The 19,225-nt window shown below is 45.1% G+C and overlaps 1 pseudogene; it reads right to left on the bottom strand.

Annotated features, from left to right (window-relative positions):
• Positions 1-1,343: 1,343 nt before the first annotated feature.
• The window catches only part of LOC123281331 (poly(A) polymerase alpha pseudogene), a 296,804-nt pseudogene continuing 278,922 nt past the window's right edge, over positions 1,344-19,225 (bottom strand).

Below are 19,225 nucleotides of genomic sequence, written 5' to 3' on the forward strand. Positions count from 1 at the left end.
TATTAACTTCATCTGTGCTCTTTTCCTAATCCTAACCTCTCCTCTCAGACTTGCCCACATCCAGATAGAGGTCTTAGGAAGACCAGTGGGGCAGCACTGTCTCCTGTGGCCAAGATCAGTAAATGCACCTAATCTTAACACTCCCACTAGTAAAGGAGCAGGTGGATTGGCAGAGGAGGTGAAGTCCAAGCCACAGTTAGATAAGAGAATCAAAACCACCCACAATGACCGGAAGTAACTGTCAGATAGAGCTCAGCCTGCATCATAATGTCACATTTCAAAGGGCAGTTTTTATAATACCTAATAAAATGTGGTATTAGTGTGAAACCTGGGCTCCAAGCAAAGCTCTGCCCTTTGTTGACACACATAATACACAACCAACCTATAAATCAATCTTGGGGTGAGCTTATTATGAGTCAGAGTGAGGATTATAACCTGGGAAGGCCTTAGAAGGTGTTCCAGAGAAGCCTAGGTTTCAGTACAGTCTTACATCTTTTTAGAACAAAGAACATACATTAAACACACCCAGGTTATATTTCCATCAAAATTTCAAAGGGGCATTCAGTTGAAAATTAGCAGTTCAACATGACCCTGATGTCAGGAAAGGGACTAATCTGGATGTTACCAACAGGATGTAGGAGGTGAAGCATCCATTCTTATCTTAAGAGATTGCATTCTTTACTTTAACGGATAAGCAGATGTACAATGTATGTTTAATAGGGCATAAGTCAGTCTTTTTAGTTCAAGCTTAATCAGTTTTGAACTCGAATAGTTACCCATATACCTCAATATGTGAAAATCTCTTGTCATCTTGTAACTTTCAAAAAAACACTGTGACAGTTATTTTCAGACATCCAGCCCCTGCTGGAACTCTGCCAGCAAACTTACAATTTTCCAAGGAAACTAACTTTACTGTATCAGTTCTTTTTCCTCCTGAGCCAAAATGGGTCTGATGCATACTCATCAAGCCTAGCCCTACTCTGCATAGGCATTGAAATAAGTTTAATACCTTTTCACACAACAGACATTCAAACACCATGCATCCCTGCCATCTTCCCTCAGCCACTTCCCAAATTACATATTCTGAAGTCCCTGCACCCTCCTGTCACTTTCGGGTGGGCAAGCGAAGTGTGTCAACCACAAGGGAAACTCTGAATTCTAGGTGTGTTCTAACCAGAGCAGCAGAGCCACAGGACCACCTGCTTCTCCATCCTGCGCGCTACACCTATATGGAAGAAGCCAAAGACCATTCAGCTGATTTGAGGATACTGCTTTCCCTACTTGTGATGCTGCTCAGGCATCCTATACGTGTGTAGGTGTTTACTTTTCACTCAGTTTTATTTTCAGTGTCTACAATCAATTTTATTTTAACATAATCTAAACACGTACTATTTAGAAAATACCCAGAAAAATTTACATATGAGAGTTGATGTTATTGCATTTGGATACAGCTAGCAAGTTCTTGCTGCTAGCATAGCCCAGGAAACAACACTGAGGATATCTATTATATTGGAATAGATGTTGTGGCGTTTGGCCCACAGATTGATGGCTCTCAGAGTTAACCTGAAGTTGTCAATATTTGGTACTAAATGTAGAATTTCATCAGTTACCCTGCAATCATTAAGACTTCTTATGCATCTTATATCTAAATTTGTAAGCATACTGTCATCTCTTAAGTCCAAGTCTTCTGGAATAGTCTGCAGTGCTCATCTTTCAAACAAAATATCAAACTCTGTCCCATCAAAACACAGTTTGATAACTGGTACAAATGCCTCTCCAACAGCTCTTAAATCTTTTACTTCTTCTTGTAATTTCAATTTATCATAGAATGAAGTGAAAAGTCACTTCGATCAGCATGTCTGGGTGCAACACACAACGCATCAATATCAGCACCTTTTGTATGTACTCCTAATCTGTAACATCCAAACTTAAAATTTTTCCTCCAAACTTTTCAATTACAGATTGTGGAAGATTCTTGCTGTCACTGATTTCTCGTATCCACTCTTTAACCAGGTTATTTAATTTTCCCCAAATTAAAACCCTGTGCTGCACTTCCTCTTCCTCTTCAAAAACCCCAAAAGCCTTCAGAGTCTCAATGCGTTTCTGTGTAAGCAGGCAGTCAGTCTCCTTGGGGGCTGATAGAAGAGATAATGCCATAATGCCTCTGTGGCAGCTGCGTTTGTTGTGATCCCTGCATTGTAACTGGAAATGGCATCGTCTCCTGTGCCAGCACCACCCAATCACTTCCCCTACCCCGACTCCCCACTCCTGCAACCACCACCACTGCCACTCTGGGCATATCCACTGAGGTGGGAGGGAGGAACCTGCCTCAGCCCTGGGTCCAACCCCACTCCCACGGACAATTCTGCCACTTTAAACTCAGTTTTATTTTTTAAGAAATATTTAATAGAGCCTGCTATGTCCTGTGCACTGGAGAGACAAAGATGAATCAGACCTGGTCCCTGTACTCACTGAGCTCTAGGTTATGGGGGGAACCTGATTCAAAGCCACCACATTACAGTTCAGTGAGGAACACCTCGATAGAGGTAAACACAGACTTTTTGGCCCATCTCATCAATCCTACGAAAATCTTCCACTCTTAGTTTTCTGGGCTCAGTTTTTCTCATTTCAAGCTCAAAGTGAAAAACAAAAAAAAATGTAAATGTCCAGATGGTCCTTTTTACAGTCACGGTTGGATTGGATATGTCCTTCTGGCTAACCCAAGGTGTCAGAGGCTCCCATTTCATTTTGAATGTCCTCTCTCTCCTATTAGCACTCACCACATGTGCACATGCAGCAGCCAGGCAGCTGCACACTAACAGAAATTCCAGCAAGTCAGGAAACTTGACTTTTAGTCCTGTAGCTTTGAGGCCAAGTGACTGTGTGATGTTGAACAAACCATATAACTTCCTGCACTTTCATTTCCACTTCTGCAAAAGAAAGCATTTGGATTAGATCTCCATGGGTCTACATGTATAGTAAGAGCTCCTCAGAAGCAGCATCACCTCTTACTCCTCTCAGGAACCACCACCTGGCAAATACCAGGCACACCTTAGGTGCTCCAATGTTCACTGAATGCATGTATGAATAAATGACAATTATTAGAGCAACATTAACCATGGAATCGATCAACAAATATTTCTGAACGACTGCTAAGTATGCTGCAGAGTAGGGAAACCAAATAACTGTGGCGGAATAGTATTTTCTCCCCACTTCCCTCTTGCCTCATTCCCAGACGGGGGTCTTTGTAAGTCAGAGAGACTGAGCTGGCACAAATAATGTTCTGGAAGTGGGCTGTAAGTAATTGTCAATATTAACAAGAGAAAATTCTGTTTGTCTTGGGGTTGTTTCATATCAATGGACGTGAGGGAGCCAAAGACCCCTCTCGTGTTACACAGGACCCGCCACCCAAACCCAAGTCCATGGAGGGAAAATCAGATAGAGTGAACTGACAGGCAGCTGGGATGTGTGCAAAGTAGAGGAGTAAACAGACTTGGGGACCTGGAAATTAGCATTGATCAATACTATTAACTAACGTACAAATATTCAAATTTAGCTAATCATCACATTAATGTCCTTATTCTGGTCCAGAATCCAATCCAGGATCCTACACTGAATAAAGTTATCATGTTTCCTTGGTCTCCTCCAATCTAGGGTAGTTTCTCAGCCTTCTTGTCTTTCCTGACCTTGACATTTTTGAAGAGTGCTGGTCAGTTATTTTGTAGAATGTCCCTCGATTTGGTTTTGTCTGATGTTTCCTTGTGATTAAGTTCAGATTATGCATTTTTGGCAAAAATATCACAGAAGTGAGGAGTGCCTTCTAGGTGCATCCCATCAGAATGCCTATGATACTGATAACTCTCATTACTGATGTTAACTGAACACTTGGTTAAGTGCTGTCTGCCAGGTTTCTCTACTGGAAAGTTACTATTTTTCCCATTGTAATTAATAAGTATCTTGTGGAGAGATACTCTGAGACTATGCAAATATCCTGCTTCTTCTCATCATACTTTTGTCTATTAATTCTTATAGTCCATTGATGATTCTTGCCTACAACAAGTATTACCATGGTATTAGCCAAACAGTGATTTTCTATTACCATCATTCCTTCTACATTTCTTAGCTGGGATTCTACCCTAAGAAAGAGCTGCTCCTTCTCTCCAATTTATTTATTCAATTATTTATTTATATAAGTAAAGACTCATGAATATTTGTGGATTATAAGCCATTGCTATTATTATTTATTATTTTGTTCATATTGTCCCCAAATCGGCCATTTAGAGCTCCTTGAAGTTGGCTTCTGTGTCTTCTTCATATACCATTTGTTTAGCAGTTCCTGACTGACACCACAAGATGTTTCAGGCTCATCTTGTACAAATTTCCTGCCCCGGGCCTGCAATCAGCCATTCTCCAAGGAGCCCTGGTTCCTTTCATGGGAGAATGGGATTCACAAACCATGGCCAATGGTACTGCCCATTGCACTAGGTGCTATTGCTTCTAGGCGCTCCAGTAGATAGAGCTAGGAAACAGACATAAGCATACAAATGCTAATGTGCTATTATTAGCCCCATTTTACAAATTAGGTAAATGAGGCACAGAAAAGTTAAGCAACTTGTTCAAAATCACAAAGCTAATATGTGGTGGAACTGGGAAGTTAAAATTATGATTGACCTACCACAAGTCTTAACAAGTGGGAAGTTTTACACAAACGAGTCAGGAGAAAGCAACAAGCTTAACTTTTCAGCACAGATTCTCTCCTGGGAAAAAACTACAAGTCTAGAAAAATAACCACAATAACTATCATGTACTGAAAACCTACTTGGGCACTGAGCACTAGGCACCCACAGTAGCTCATTTATTCCTAACTCTTCAAGGTAGATACTATTGTCCTCATTTTACAAATCAAAGAACCAAAGACCAAAGAAGCTAAGTGATGTGTCCAAGACTACAGAGTTAAGTGACAGAACAAGCAGTTGAGCCCAAGTCTGTCTGGATATAAAGTCCATTCTTCTCCCACTGGATCAGTATTTTCCAAATTTGATTTTAGGTAGAACATAAATTAGCTTTTACTTTAATATTTATAGGTTTATTTGAATGCATGTTAGAAAAAAATCTAAGCATATATCAAACTCGTAACCTCACAGATAATATTGCATAGGATGAGGCTGTTTGATCAACTACATTTATTTAAAGAAAAATTATGAAATAAATAAAAGTAGAAGTGATAAAAGCTATAGCAAAAAATATAAAGGTCATCCAGACATGTATGAGGGTTGAGACATTAGCCTATAGTAACATGCGGCTTCATTGTCAGTGACACCATGAAATTAGAGTTATCAGAGCTGCAGAAAGAAAAACAGGCTAACAATCTTGGACCCAAGTTTTAGCTCCAGATTTGTCACCATTACCTTTGGGAACCTGGGCATTTCTTTCGCTCTCTCTGGACCTCAGTTTACCCATCTGAAAAAATAGAGATAGTGATTTAGTTAATTACTACAACTCTTTTAAAAGCAATTTGGTAATGATATCAAGAAACACAAAGTTGTTCTTAACTTTTGACCCACTAATTCCACTTTGGGAATCTTGCCCAAGACAATTAGTACAACATTTGGAAAACAGTTACAAGCACAAAGAAATTTATCAATATCCCAAAATAAAGCAATCTAAATATTCAGCAATGAGAGAATACTTAAGTAATGTGAAGCACATATACTTGTTGGGAGTGTTACACAGTCATTACAAATCTCTGCTATGAAGACAACAAAGGAACATGCTTGTAAAGTGAACAGAGGCCGGCCCGGTGGTGTAGTGGTTAAGTTTGTGCACTTTCCTTCAGCGACTGGGAGTTCGCCGGTTTGGATCCCAGGCACGGACCTACGCACTGCTTATCAAGCCATGCTGTGGCAGGCATCCCACATATAAAGTAGAGGAAGACAGGCACGGATGTTAGCTCAGGGCTAATCTTCCTCAAAAAAAAGTTTAAAAAAAAAAGGCCCAGCCTGGTAGTGCAGCAGTTAATTTCGCACATTCCACTTCATCAGCCTGGGGTTCCCCGTTTTGGATACTGGGTGCGGACCTACACACCACTTGTCAAGCCAAGCTGTGGCAGGCATCCTACATATAAAGCAGAGGAAGTTGGGCATGGATGTTAGCTCGGGGCCAGTCTTCCTCAGCAAAAAAGAGGAAGATTGGCGGCAGATGTTAGCTCAGGGTTAATCTTCCTCAAAATAAATAAATACATAGATAAAGTGAACAAAAAGAAATTTGCTCACATGCTGTGGTTATCACTATATACAGAAAATCAAATGCAGGAACATGCCAAAATACAAACAGATAGTAAGAGTAAAGACTCCTTCATTTGTACTTTCCAAATTTTCTCTAATATAATTATACTACATTTAGAATGAAAAAAACATCTCAAGGCAGAGATTCAACTAAATAATCTGCAAGATTGCTTCTGGCTCTAATATTCTATGGCTTTCCTCTGGAGCTAGGAGTAGAGGTCAGATGAGAGTAAACTATTAGAACAGTTGGGATGGCAGGGGCTACGGATGCCTGTTTACATTACTTTAAGAGCACATGAGGACACTTGGAAACCAATACTCAGAGAAATAAATGCTCTATATGTACGACAGAAAGGGCACGAGTCTGGGAAATAGGAGACCTGGATTGAACCAGACGATCTCTGAGGGTCCTCTCTAGACAACTTGTCCAAACTATATGTATAACTGTACAATAATAGAGTTCCACTTAAATACAATGAGCAACTATGTGATGGCTGGTAGTAAATATCAGAAACTATTAAACAGAGGAAGCCTCATCTGGGCCCAGTACTAACTAGCTCCAGCTCTCAAGTCTATAAACCATCATGTTTGATTGTCACAAAAATATTTCAGGTATCACAAAATGGGAATCAGATAGCACAGGTGATAAGACAGACTTGAATAGAGGACAAAAGAGGAATGGATTTGTTCCAGGGGAACAAAGCTAAATATCATCCTCTTATACTTGAACTGAGATTATGGATTCAAAGACAGCAAACTTGGAGCTCAGGTGAAGATTCTGACTGGTTTATCGGATAATCTGCTCCCTGCTCTCATTTCTTAAGTCATGAAGATTTTAAAGTGTGTGTGAGTAGGGAGTGGGAGGATGTAAGGTCTTGATTACCCCCACCTTTTGTCCTCTCTTCCATCCTAAAGCCATTCTGTCTCCACTTATCTCCAGCTAAGCTTTTCTCTAGGCCCAATTTAAGCTTCAATTATTTATCCATTTAAAATACTCCTCTCTTGAAGTACCCCAGATCCATAAGCAAAAAAGGGAAGAGAAATGGAACTGCAATGACCTGAGTAGGCCAAAGTTGGCAGACCATTTCTGTTGGCCCCGTCCCTTTCCAGTGCTGGCAAGTGAACTGTTTCCTTCTGACAGCGGTCACCAGAGGCCACAGCAGTCAAGGCCAGGCTTCTGGGAGCTGGTTCCAGGCAGGTGGTCAAGAATGTGAGTGCAAAGGTCAGTAACTCAGCATCAACTACAGCAATGCACCATTATGATCCCAACCCTCTCCTTTGAGTCCCTCTGAGACCAGGTCAGATGTTATCTGAGTTGACCTTAGCCATTCTCCTCTCCATCAGCCCACCACATGCAGCACCAATGCTTGCTTTCTTCCTGAGACTCAGGCAAGAGCTGTACTCCTCCAAGGTGAGGGAAGACCTGGCTGAATCTCTAGCTGCCCCCTCCCCGTGACCCTTTTCTCCAAGAACTCAGGGCTGCCATCCAAAAGCTTCCTGGATCTTATTCTCAACCTTATTTTACTCAGAGATAGGACTGAAATCAGAGAGGCAAAATGGCCTACCTGAGGTAAAGCAGAACCTACAAGGCAGACACCTAGGTCTTATCCCTTATTTTCTGGTCTCCCTAATGATATCCTGATGCCCCCTCTAAACCTGCCACCAAATTATTACCAATACAGCTCAGGCAAAACAACTCAGAAGAAGTCCTAGGGCTCATATAACTGGATACCTCTATTGCTCTGTGTTGACCCCTTTCCCCACCCCACTGCAGTAGGAAACAATAACTGAAAGGAAATGAAGATGGCAAGAGGAGCCCTGCCCTATTCCCTACTCTTGAACATATTAACCCTCCCATCTAAGTAATACTTCCCTTATTTTAGATTGGCTCCTGAGAGCCCCTAAAAGAAAACCCATGACAGTGCTTGGACTGCCACAGAAGTAGTGTCCCTGTGATCATTTCAAGGGCAATGTGAAGAAAACCAGTAAGTTTCAAAATAATGACCTTCCTTTAACCAGAGTCCCTCTGTGGAACGAACTAGGGATGAATCAGGGGTTGAGAAGAGACAAGAGAGGTGAAATGAAGACCAGGATAAGCACACATGTCAGCCCCTGAGACTCAGTGTCAACTTGTGGGGGAATAGGAAAAGGAGAAACAGCAGGATCAAAATCTCCTAATACAAGAAAGGATTCATCAAATGTTTACATTTTAGAACTGCATTGCTCATCAAAGTGGAGGGAGATGGGGCTGTTGGGGACCTGGTCATTGATCTCTGAAGATGATGCAGTGTCAGGGTCAAACAGAATTTGATTCCTCCTTAGGCTAGCAGTCTTTAAATGTCATATAAAAAATAAATTGTCGGGGCTGGCCCCGTGGCCGAGTGGTTAAGTTCGCGCGCTCTGCTGCAGGCGGCCCAGTGTTTCATCGGTTCGAATCCTGGGCGCGGACATGGCACTGCTCGTCAGACCACGCTGAGGCAGCGTCCCACATGCCACAACTAGAGGAACCCACAACGAAGAATACACAACTATGTACCGGGGGGCTTTGGGGAGAAAAAGGAAAAAATAAAGTCTTAAAAAAATAAATAAATAAAATAAAATAAATTGTCAAATATTAAAGTGATTGATATGATATTATCAAGAATGGAATAAATCAGGATCCTTATCACTGTTGATGGAAGTAAAATACAATTTGAAAGTACCTATCAAAAATTTAAATGCGTGTACCTTTTAACCCAGTCGTCTCACTTCAAGAAATCTCTGGCATAAAATACTAGCATGGATACTCACAGATATACCCACAAGAATATTAATCATAGTTGTTTTTGTATTGACAAATAAATGGAAATAAAAAATGTTCATTCACAGCTAATTGGGCATGATGCAGTTGTCAGAAACAATGAGGTAAATCATTACGTGTTGATCAGAAAGATATCCACAACATATTCAGTGAAAAAAAGATAGAAACCACTTCTTCACCGTCTTCACAAAAATAAATTTCAAGTGGATTAAAGATCTAAATTTTAAAGATAAATTTATAAGGGAATACAGGCGAATATATTCATGACTTTGGAGTATGAAAGGATTTCCTAAATAAGATACAAAATGTATAAGCCATAAAAGAAAAGGTTAATAAACCTGACTTCATTAAAATTAAGCAATTTTGGTCTTCAAAAGAACAAAGTGACAACCAGAAGTAGGAGATGATATCTGCAATATGTATAACTGACAAAGGATTAATATGGAGAATATAGAAAGAAAGATCAATGAAAGGAATGCAGGCAACACAACAGACAAATAAATGAAAGACCATGAACAGGCACTTCTGAGATAAGGAAATCCAAATAACTAACAAACATATGAAATGGCACTCAACTTTACTAGTAAGCAGGAAAATGTGAATTAAACCCAAACAGATATCACTACAGATCATCAGATTGGCAAAAATTTTAAAGTCTGACAATACCAAATGTTGACAAAGAGTAGGACAGGGAAACACTCATACCTGCTAACGGGAGTGTAAATTGGTAAATCACTTTCAAAAAGTGATCTACTAAAGTTTAAGCTTTGTGACCAAGCAATTCCACTCTCAGGTATATACTCAAAAGCAACACAGGCTTATATACACCAGGAGACATGTACGAAAATTTCATGCCAACATTGCTCATAACTACCACAAACTGAAAATGGACCAATGAATAAACGAATGGTGTTGTATTCAAATATTGTTTATCAGTGTGAATGAGCAAACACCTAACAATGTAAATGAATCTTACAAACATAACCTTGAGTAAAAAAAAAAAAAAAGAACAAGACATGAGAGAATAGGAAAGTTTGATTTCATATACATAAAGATCAAAAACAGGTAAAATTAAACTAAATTATTTAGGAATACATAAGTAGGTGGTAACACAATAAAGAGAAAGTAAATGCTTAGTATAAAAGTGAAGATTACCTCACTGTGAGGTAGGGAGGGAGGATAGTGATGAGAAAAGGAGGGAAGTTGTTGGCAATATTCTATTTCTAAGTCTGGGTAGTAGTTTTATGAGTATCTGCTTTACAACTATCTATCGAACTGCACGCATGAGTTTTCATGGACCTCTACAGATATGTAATATTTTGCAATAATAAAAGATTTGTTAAAGGTGCAGAGCAAAGCAATAAGTATAGTAGAATCTCATTTTTGTTTTTTAAAGTAAACTATTATGTTTACATACAAAATGCTATGGAGGAGTATGTAGCAGCAAACTATTAACAGTGGTTAGCTCTGGGGAATGGGGAGTGGAGGTTGAGGAGGGGAAATGTCCTTTTACTTCTTACTGGATATATTTTTTATTTTAATTTGTCCCACTGGACAAGTCTTATAATTTTAAAAGCTCCCACAAAAACTAAATTTTTAAAACGTTTTTAACATTAATTTCTAGTCTTTATTTTCACGCTAGGGCACCAAAGTCACCACAGAAAGCTAAACAAGCGCTCCAGAGCCTGCCAGCAATTTCTCAAATGATGTCTGCTAGCAAGCTTTGCTCTGTCTTTGTAGGAGCTCTGAGAGCCCACTCTCCCAATGAAACATTCTCAGTCAAGAGGCAGTGAGGGCACCGGGAGGGTGCTGGTTTCCCACCTCAAGCTCCCCCTCCATGTTTCCATGCCAGTGGTCTCAAAAAGCATTTTCCTCAAGATTATTGCTCCCTCTAGTGCCTTCTTCTCTCCTCAGTCTTTCCTGTACCCTCCTCTTAACCCATGCTTAAGCTTAATTATCTGACAGAAACCAGGAAATCTCATTTTCTAGCTGGTTCCAACTGACCTAAAATACAACCAGGCAAATAGCAAACAGAAGTCAATAAATATTTTCAAGTGAAAATACTCCAAATCATTTCTTTCAAATGGGGTCTGGCAACTCAAACTCAATCCAGATGATCCACTTTACCCTGTTCACTCCAAACACTCCCCAGATTCCACACACACTTCTCCCCACCACCACCCTCATTCTCCCTCCCTCTACAGCCCAACTATTTATTCTTTTACTCATTCAACAAACTTTTCGGGGGTAAGAGCTAGGTGGGCCAAAGAAAGCAGGTATAGCAATGAATCAGACATGGTGTTATTAAAGATTATATAGGTTTAAAAAGACAATAACTGGCACAGTTGCCTAGCATGTAGAATGCCTTTAGTGTTTACGACTGTCATTACCATCATCATCATCATCATCATCAACGGTCACTGTACTCTGTGAGTTTCCAATGTAGTACAGAAGACATATATGCAGAACCATAGTTCAAGTCTAGAGAGATGGTGTGGAAGATATCAAATGCCATTTAAAAAGGCTTCAAGCTGTAAAAATGGGACGATGTCATTTTTCTAACATGGGAGTAAAATGATCAAAGCAATAATATGAGGAAATTAAACTGTCAATCATTTGAAAGAATGAATAAAAGTGAAAAGATTATTACAACAGTATAGAGACTGCCTCCACCTAGGACCCTTTCTTCAACATCAGAATGAGAGAAAAAAAAGTGGAACACTGATCCAGAATCTGGCTTCTGTCATCCCAGATGAAACAGAGGACTAAATTGGGGTGCTTGCTCTAGGAGAAAGAACATTTGTGAGCGGTGAGTGGAGCAGGGCCCCATTTATGACATAAGAGAACAAGCTCCTCCCCTCTGGAAGGAGAGTGCTGGACACACAGCCTCCTCCTGTTCCTAATCCCTCCTCCCACAGCAGGAGGCAAAGAGCTGCATCACTTGGCACAGGAGTTGGGGCCAGCAGTGTTCAGCCGTCTTGCGAACTGTCTTAAAAAGGAAGATCAGGGATGTCAGGATGAAGGAGTGGAACCCAAAGGGAGGTGCCATCATGGGGAACCAATGAGGGATCTGTGACAAAGGAGGTGTGAGGGAGGAGGGGAAGAAGGATGAAGCCTGAGAGGTCAACATCTCCTGTGAAGGAAATAACAATAGTGGAGACAGGTTCTAAGGCAGTATCTAGGCCTAGCTTGGAACCTGAGCCACACTGGACACTAATCAGCCAACCAGAGACTGGGCCAGAAAAGGAATCCACAGTCTAGCCAGCATCAAAGACATGGTAGGGACCCAACACCCAACGGGAGCCTGCTTCACAGCAAAGACCCCTCACTCAGCAGGAGCCCCTTGATGAACATGAAGCTGAATCCCAGCAGGAGCCTAGAACCCAACAAAAATGTGCTTTACAGCAGGAATTTCTTGCCCCACAGGAGCCTGCACCACAGCAATCACCTCCCACGCAAAGGGCACCCTTCACTCAACTGGAAGCTGCCTCTTAGCAGAGACCTGAGCCAGGAATAGAATCTAGAAGTCAATAGGAACCAGAGTTGAGAGAGGGGTGTGTAGCCCAGCCAGGAGTTGGCCCAGGAGAGCCATCTGTAGGCCAGCAAGAAGCTGGATCAACACCTCCAGCCCAGCCTAGACCTGGACCCCAAAATGGACCACCTGCCCAGATTGAATCGATGTCCCAGGAGAGACCAAGACAGTCAGACCCTACAGCCTAGCAAACAGCTTCAGCCCAGGGAGCCAAATCCCAGCAGGGATCTTTGATGGAGTGGGGATTTCTATCAGAATTGCACCAACTATCTTCTCAGCGACCAACTTCAGAGTTCAAGACATGTTTTGAGTGGGTCACAGACCCAGGCTCAGAATCAGATTAGGGGTCTCTGTTAGGGACCAATTCACCATCCACGAGAGGTGGGACAGTGGCCCAGGGAATGACGCTGGCCTTCAAGGGGAAGCTTGGTTATGGAGTGATGTCAGGATATGGTGGGACATCAGCACACAGGAAGAACAGCCCCAGCCAGAATCACAAACACTCCCAGGACACATGTGAGTCTGAGCCTAGGGGACCAGGAGATTCCCAGGACAGTCATTCATTGAGGCAGGGGTACTAAGGACCACCAGTATGTCATTTATCCCTCCACAGTCCCGCCAGACCAAGAGCCCCAGTCCCAATGATGGATGAGGAAGCCGAGGCCTAGAGAAGAGAAGGCTGTGGCCGAGGCCCAGCAGGGAGGGAGCGGCCCAGCCGGGGTCCAAGCCAGGGTCCAACTTCTTCCCCTGCACCAGGCTTCCTCTCAGGGAGGATTTGGGGGAAATCACACAGAAGTGGGCAAAGGCTCTGGGCCGGGGTCCAGGAAACCAGGGAAGCTGCCCTCCTGCCAGTATCCACCCATCCGTCCCCAAACCACCCAGCACAGCCCTGTGCAGACACCGCCACAGGCACTGGCGACACAGGCTGACGCGGACCCTTACCCTCGGGGGTTCCGTCCTGACTTAGGATCCTGAGCTCCCAGGAAGACACCGCTCCCCGGCCAGGCTGCCCCCCAGGGGAGTCGCAGGCCAGCCAGGCCTCATGGCCTTGGGGCTGTTCTCAGGAAGGGAGCCTGCGAGAGGGGCTGTGGGGTCCGCCAAAGTCCGGGCAAGGTCGGGGCTGGATGGAGGGGGCAGCGGAGGGGGGGACGGGCCAGGACTCGGCGGCCGCCAGCTCTCCCTCCCCTCCTCCAAAGCGGGCAGGGGCCCGGCGGTGCAGGCTCAGCTCCTGCTCAGGCCCCGACCCTCCTTCCCTGGGCTCAGAAGCCCGCCACGCAGAAGGCAGGCGCGCAAGTTCCATCCGCGGACAGAGGGGTCCCTTGTTGAAGCGGCCTGAGGGCAAACAGGGCAGCCCAGTCGGGCGAGTCCGCAGGCCGCCATGCTGCTCTCGCGGAGGCCTGTCCTCCCGGAAGGGCTGCGTCTCCCAGGGCGGAGGAGAAGTCGGAACTGGAGTCCCTCAGGGCTGCTCGCCAGCTTTGGGGTGAGGGTCAGGAGGAAAAGAGAGGGTCCCAGTTCTGCTTTTTCCGGCGCTGACGAAGAAGAGCCGTTTCTCTGGGCCTCCAGAACACAGTCTCCAGGGACGCCCCCTCCACAGCGCCGCCACAGACCAGTCCACTTCCCCTCAGGCGCCCAAGACGCTCTTGACTATGTGCGCATGCGCGAGCCTCCCGCGCCTCCTCTGTTTCCCGCCTTTTTGCTGGCAGGAGCCCCTCCCTCTGCCACTGCTCCTCCCTGCAGGCCGCTGGTGGCCTGGGGCTAGTCCTCAGGCACTGAACTTTCTCCCTTCCATCCCTTCCATTCTAGCGGAGACCGAGAGAGCCGAGAAAAGAACTCTGAGAAAGAGCAATGGGAGAACTAGGAGACAAAGGGCGGGGAGAATGCCGAGCTTCCTCCTCCACTGGTTCCCAGGCAGAGAGCCAGGCCTCCAGTGATGGCGCCCCACCCCTCCCCCTTAGAATTGCCCCACATCTAGGCTTCCCTGCTGGGGTGACCCCCTCGAGACTCCCCACTAGTCTGCCTGAGGGATGCTTTTCGCCACCTCCAGGTCTGCATTTTTGTTGGTTTGGGGACTTTTAATGCGTGTAAGGGGTCAGGGCCAGGTCATAGGTCCAAGTTGTTGGAAGTGAGTCCCTGCAGTGGAGTGAGGCCCGGATTGCTCAGGGGGCGAGACCCAGAGAGGAGCGAGCCCAGGACTGGGTGGTTTGGGGGCCTGGCGGTGGAGCGTAGCAAGGATTAGCCCTCAGGGCGGGGCCTGGCGGCTGGAATTGGCCCTCATGCGAGGATTGCAAAGAGTTCACCGGAGCCCAGCAGGGAAATGGGGCCCACCTCAGCCGGGAGCAGGTAAGGAACTGAGGAACTCGGGCAGCCCCCTCCCCTAGATCCACCCCCAGACACCCTCCTGCCTCTCACTGCTCACACCGGTCCCACCTCCTGTCTGTCTAAGCACATCCGCTGTGTGGGATGAGGCCCAGGCAGGTGGCCCAGCCTCACCCGCCTCCTCCTCCCTCACCCCCAGGACAGGGAGGACCTCAGCAGCCTGGTGAAGTCCGAGAGTCCGCGGATCCTGGCGCTGTGTTCACGCCCCCAGCAGGTACCCCGCTCATGGTGCCTGGAGGTGCACATCCAAGGCGACGGCTTTGGGGCCCAGACCTCCAAATCCCACTAGCCCTACCTCAAGAGCTGGGCCCAGGAGCTAGGCACCCCTGTCCTCTCCATCGGCTTCTTCCCAGCCCCCGGGGCCCCCTTCCCCTGCACGCTGGAGGAGTGCTGCTCTGCCTACTGCTGGGCCTTCAAGCACTGCGCCCTCCTCCTAGGTGAGCCCTGACCCCTCACTGCCACCTATTCCCCCTTCCTACCCCAGCCTGCTTCAGCCTCCACCCCATACTGCAGGGGGAGTGAGCCATCTAGTTACTCAGGCCTCAGTCTCTCACCGCAGCCTCCCTTTACCCCTCCTATACCACCCAGCACTCTGCCACCTGTTTGCGCCCAGCACCCCACCTCTGAGACCCAGGGCTCCTGGCCCAGAGCTCTAGTTCCTCCCTGCCAGGCATGACCAGTGGTGAGGGAAATAAAACAATTGTTCTATTTATGATGTTAAATATGAGTTAGTTGACTAGAAAAATGCAAACTTAAAAAGTTGGCTTCAGAACAAACCGAGAGTCATAGAAATAAGTCAGCTGCTTCTCCTTTACAAACTGACTCATGTCCAGATGATACTTGAAGACTCTTTTTTTCATCATTTGTTGAAAAGCATGTCATTACACAAGCCAGTGTTGCCACCAGAAGCCTATACTAAATTGCGTCTGTCTGGAAGAACTTAACAAAGGTAGGTGCCCTGTATGTCTAATGTTTTAGAAATCTGAACCCAACCAGTTTTTCTGGTATGCTGATCACCAGAGAAAACTTACGATGTTCCTTAGGCCATAGCATCATTCCTGTCATTTTTTTTCCTTTATGTCAGCAGAGGACCTCCACAGTGAGGCTGAGGGGTTCCCTAGGATGTGGCTGGTCCCAGGGCTACATGGAGTATCAGCCATTGACTCCGTGAGTTGGAAGTGTGTGTGGTGGGAGTTGCATAGACACAGGCTTCCAAGAAACACCCTGTAGGTATTTCCCTTCTTTATATTACTTTTCCTGTTTGTGTGGGGAGAAGTAGTGTCTGAGAGAAGAAGGGAGGGTAAGTCTTTTGAGTAAAGGGCCGTTTGCTTCTGCCAGTACCCTGGTGATGGTGAGTTTTTATTTGGTTTTGTCTGTAAATATATTCAAGCTGCATGACGAAAAGAAACAAAAGGTACTCAGGACAAAATGTAGTTTGAAACCTTTTCATTCTACTTGGGCCAGTAAAGTTCAGACATGCAATTAATCACAATTTAACACAGAAAACAAGGGAGATGGGAGGATGCAACTGGTTAGTGATGCCCCCACCAGTGACTGTGACTTTTTAGCTATAAAGTGCAGGACAGTGCTGGGCAGCAGGGAAGCCAGGAAACAGCATGACAGGCTGCAGCCCAGTAAGGTACTGGTTGAGGTCACATTGTAACCAAAGTTCAGTCTCTGAACCTGATGCCAATCCAAATAACGAGAACAGTCTCGAGTGGAAAAGGAAAGTCTTTACTGTGCCAGGCAAAGGGAGCAAAGCAAGGGCTCATGCCTCAAAAATTACTAGCTCCCCATTAAGAAATGGGCAGGGATTTTTATTCGAAGTTTTGAGGAGTGGGGGGTGGTGCATGTAGCCTTGCTGGCTGACGTTTCCCCTCTAGCCTGCGTCTGGCCTTGAGAGGCTGCTTGTAGAGAGGGTGGGTATGGTGAGATAGGAAGATTGCAGGTGGGCATCCTTGGCTGTCTTGTCTTCCTGATGGATGGTAGATTCTGGCGTCCAGGAGCCAAGGAGTTGAGATCTGGGAAGCCTCAGCTTTCTGATGTGCTTGAGACAGCAATTTCCCTGGTAGACTTCAAGGAGGCCTTATTAGCTAAAACTTTAGTGTGCCCCCAACTCCAGGCCACCTGGGCTTTAACATTTTGTAACTCCTATTTGGTTGTAGAGCTCAAGAAGTCAAAGGATAAGGGAACAGATATTTATATATGAGTGTAGCTAGAGAAGCCTAAAAGGGGGAGGTGTGTTTTACTTTTAACCCCATATAGGCTGGGTTCAATGTATGAGAACCAATATCAGTGTTGGTGTTAAGAGCCTGTAACAAGATCTCAGGCCTGTGTCCTCTGTTCCCTGTCCTGTTGCCCACTCAAATTAATCCATGCCTTGTAAGTCTGAAGACCTCAAGGCCCAGGTCCACATTGTAAAAATCCTGTCACTCTGAATGGACTGTACCCAAGGCCCTGCACAGTCTCTACCCCAGGCTTCAGGCACACTGGCTACTCCCAGTTTTGAAGGGATGTGGGTGTGGCTGTGAGCAGGGAGGGTGGGTCTCCAGGTCCTTTCATTCCTTGGACTGGATCCTCATTTCCATTGATTTTGTTGTAAAGTTGCAAAGACTAAAAATCACCCAAGCATTTTCTCCAGGAAGACTCCCTTTGTTCTAGTTATTTATACAAGCCAGCCCTGCTAGGATCACGCGCAGTGCCCGTTCCAACAGCTTTTAGGACTAAGTCCTAACTTTAGTCCAAAACACAGGTGATCTGTCGATCCAGCTGCCCCAAACAGCAACAGAGTTTGTGATACTTGCTTATCTTAAGTCCCCAGTGTGGGAGAATGGAGAATAGTAACTTAACTATGATCCTTTTCTGCTATTTTTTGAGGGAGGTCCAGAGCCGCAGGTAATATTTTTAAATCCTAAGATTCCAGGTACTTCTACATAAGTGATGACATGATTGCTTGAGTATTTTGGTTTAGTTTTATACATTAGGATAAGGAGACTCAATTTGCAAATCTCCTAAAACCTACAATATGGCAACAATATGCCCTACTAGTGGAATCTCTCAAATTATACTATTTATGAAAATGTTTCTCACATTCTGTGTTCCTGAGAATTACCTGGGTTGCTTTTTGAGAATGGAGATTGCTGGATTACATGTTTCTATAGCCAAGGCTGAGAAAAACAGGGCTAGGGTGGGGATATGTTCTCCTTATAGTGGGAGGACCTGCAAGGTGCAGGCAAAGGGCATAGATGTGTCATTTTAACATTGGGAAGACAGGAAGATTAAGACGAGTGATCCAATCTATGACATGAACCCTCATTTATTAGATACAGGAGTCCTAACCATAATCCTTACATTTAAAATAAATATTTGTTAAATGACTCTCAAATTTCCTCACCTTGAGATTTCACATGTGTGCAGGAGCACATCACACACACACACACACACACACACACACACACCCCTCAGGTAACCTAGAGAACCATGGACTGCAGCAGGCAGGCATCAGGAGCAGAGCAAAGAGAGCAAATGGCTTTCATGATGTCCCTGAGACAGTCATCTCATGGACTGCTCTGAGGGCTGAGATGGGGCAGGGGACAAGGGCAGGTGCCTCTGAGGGGTGAGGGACCTGCTGGGAGGAGTGAGGGCACCAGAGTGCTGGGTACTGATGTCTCAAAAGACTCACTACTCCCAACAGAGAGCACCTCTCTGCAGCAGCTGTGCATACAGAGGGTCCCCGGGCCAGGCTGCCAGTGCCTTGTCCCCACCACCAGCCCTGCTCCAGGATGCGGAATAGGCGATCTGTGCCCCAAATGGGTGGGATTGAGGTTGACGGTGATATCAAGGGAAATCTATAATTCCAAACTTAAATGCCTGTCCTACAAAATAAGAAAAGACCCATGCATTCTCTATTAAGACCTCGGGGCACACACTGCCCACATCTAAATTAGCAGGAAGTTCAGTTATGTCCCGGGTTCTTCTCTGACAGGTCCACTTGCATATGAATAGAATGGCTCACATTTGTCCCTGCATCTCTCCTTTGTTCAGCTGCTGCCACCTCCTGGCAGATGATTGATGATCAGGATGATGGAGCTTGATAGCCTGCTCCCACAGCTGATCAGTCTTGGCCTCCAGACTGGTGGGAAAAGAGAGGCACTGACCATTCTGAAGACCTAGGGGTATTGGGAAGGTTGGGCACTCAGAGCTGCCCAAGTGTGACAGGGACAGAAAGTTGAT

Source organism: Equus asinus, chromosome 26 (assembly GCF_041296235.1).
Source record: "Equus asinus isolate D_3611 breed Donkey chromosome 26, EquAss-T2T_v2, whole genome shotgun sequence".
NCBI lineage: Eukaryota > Metazoa > Chordata > Mammalia > Perissodactyla > Equidae > Equus > Equus asinus.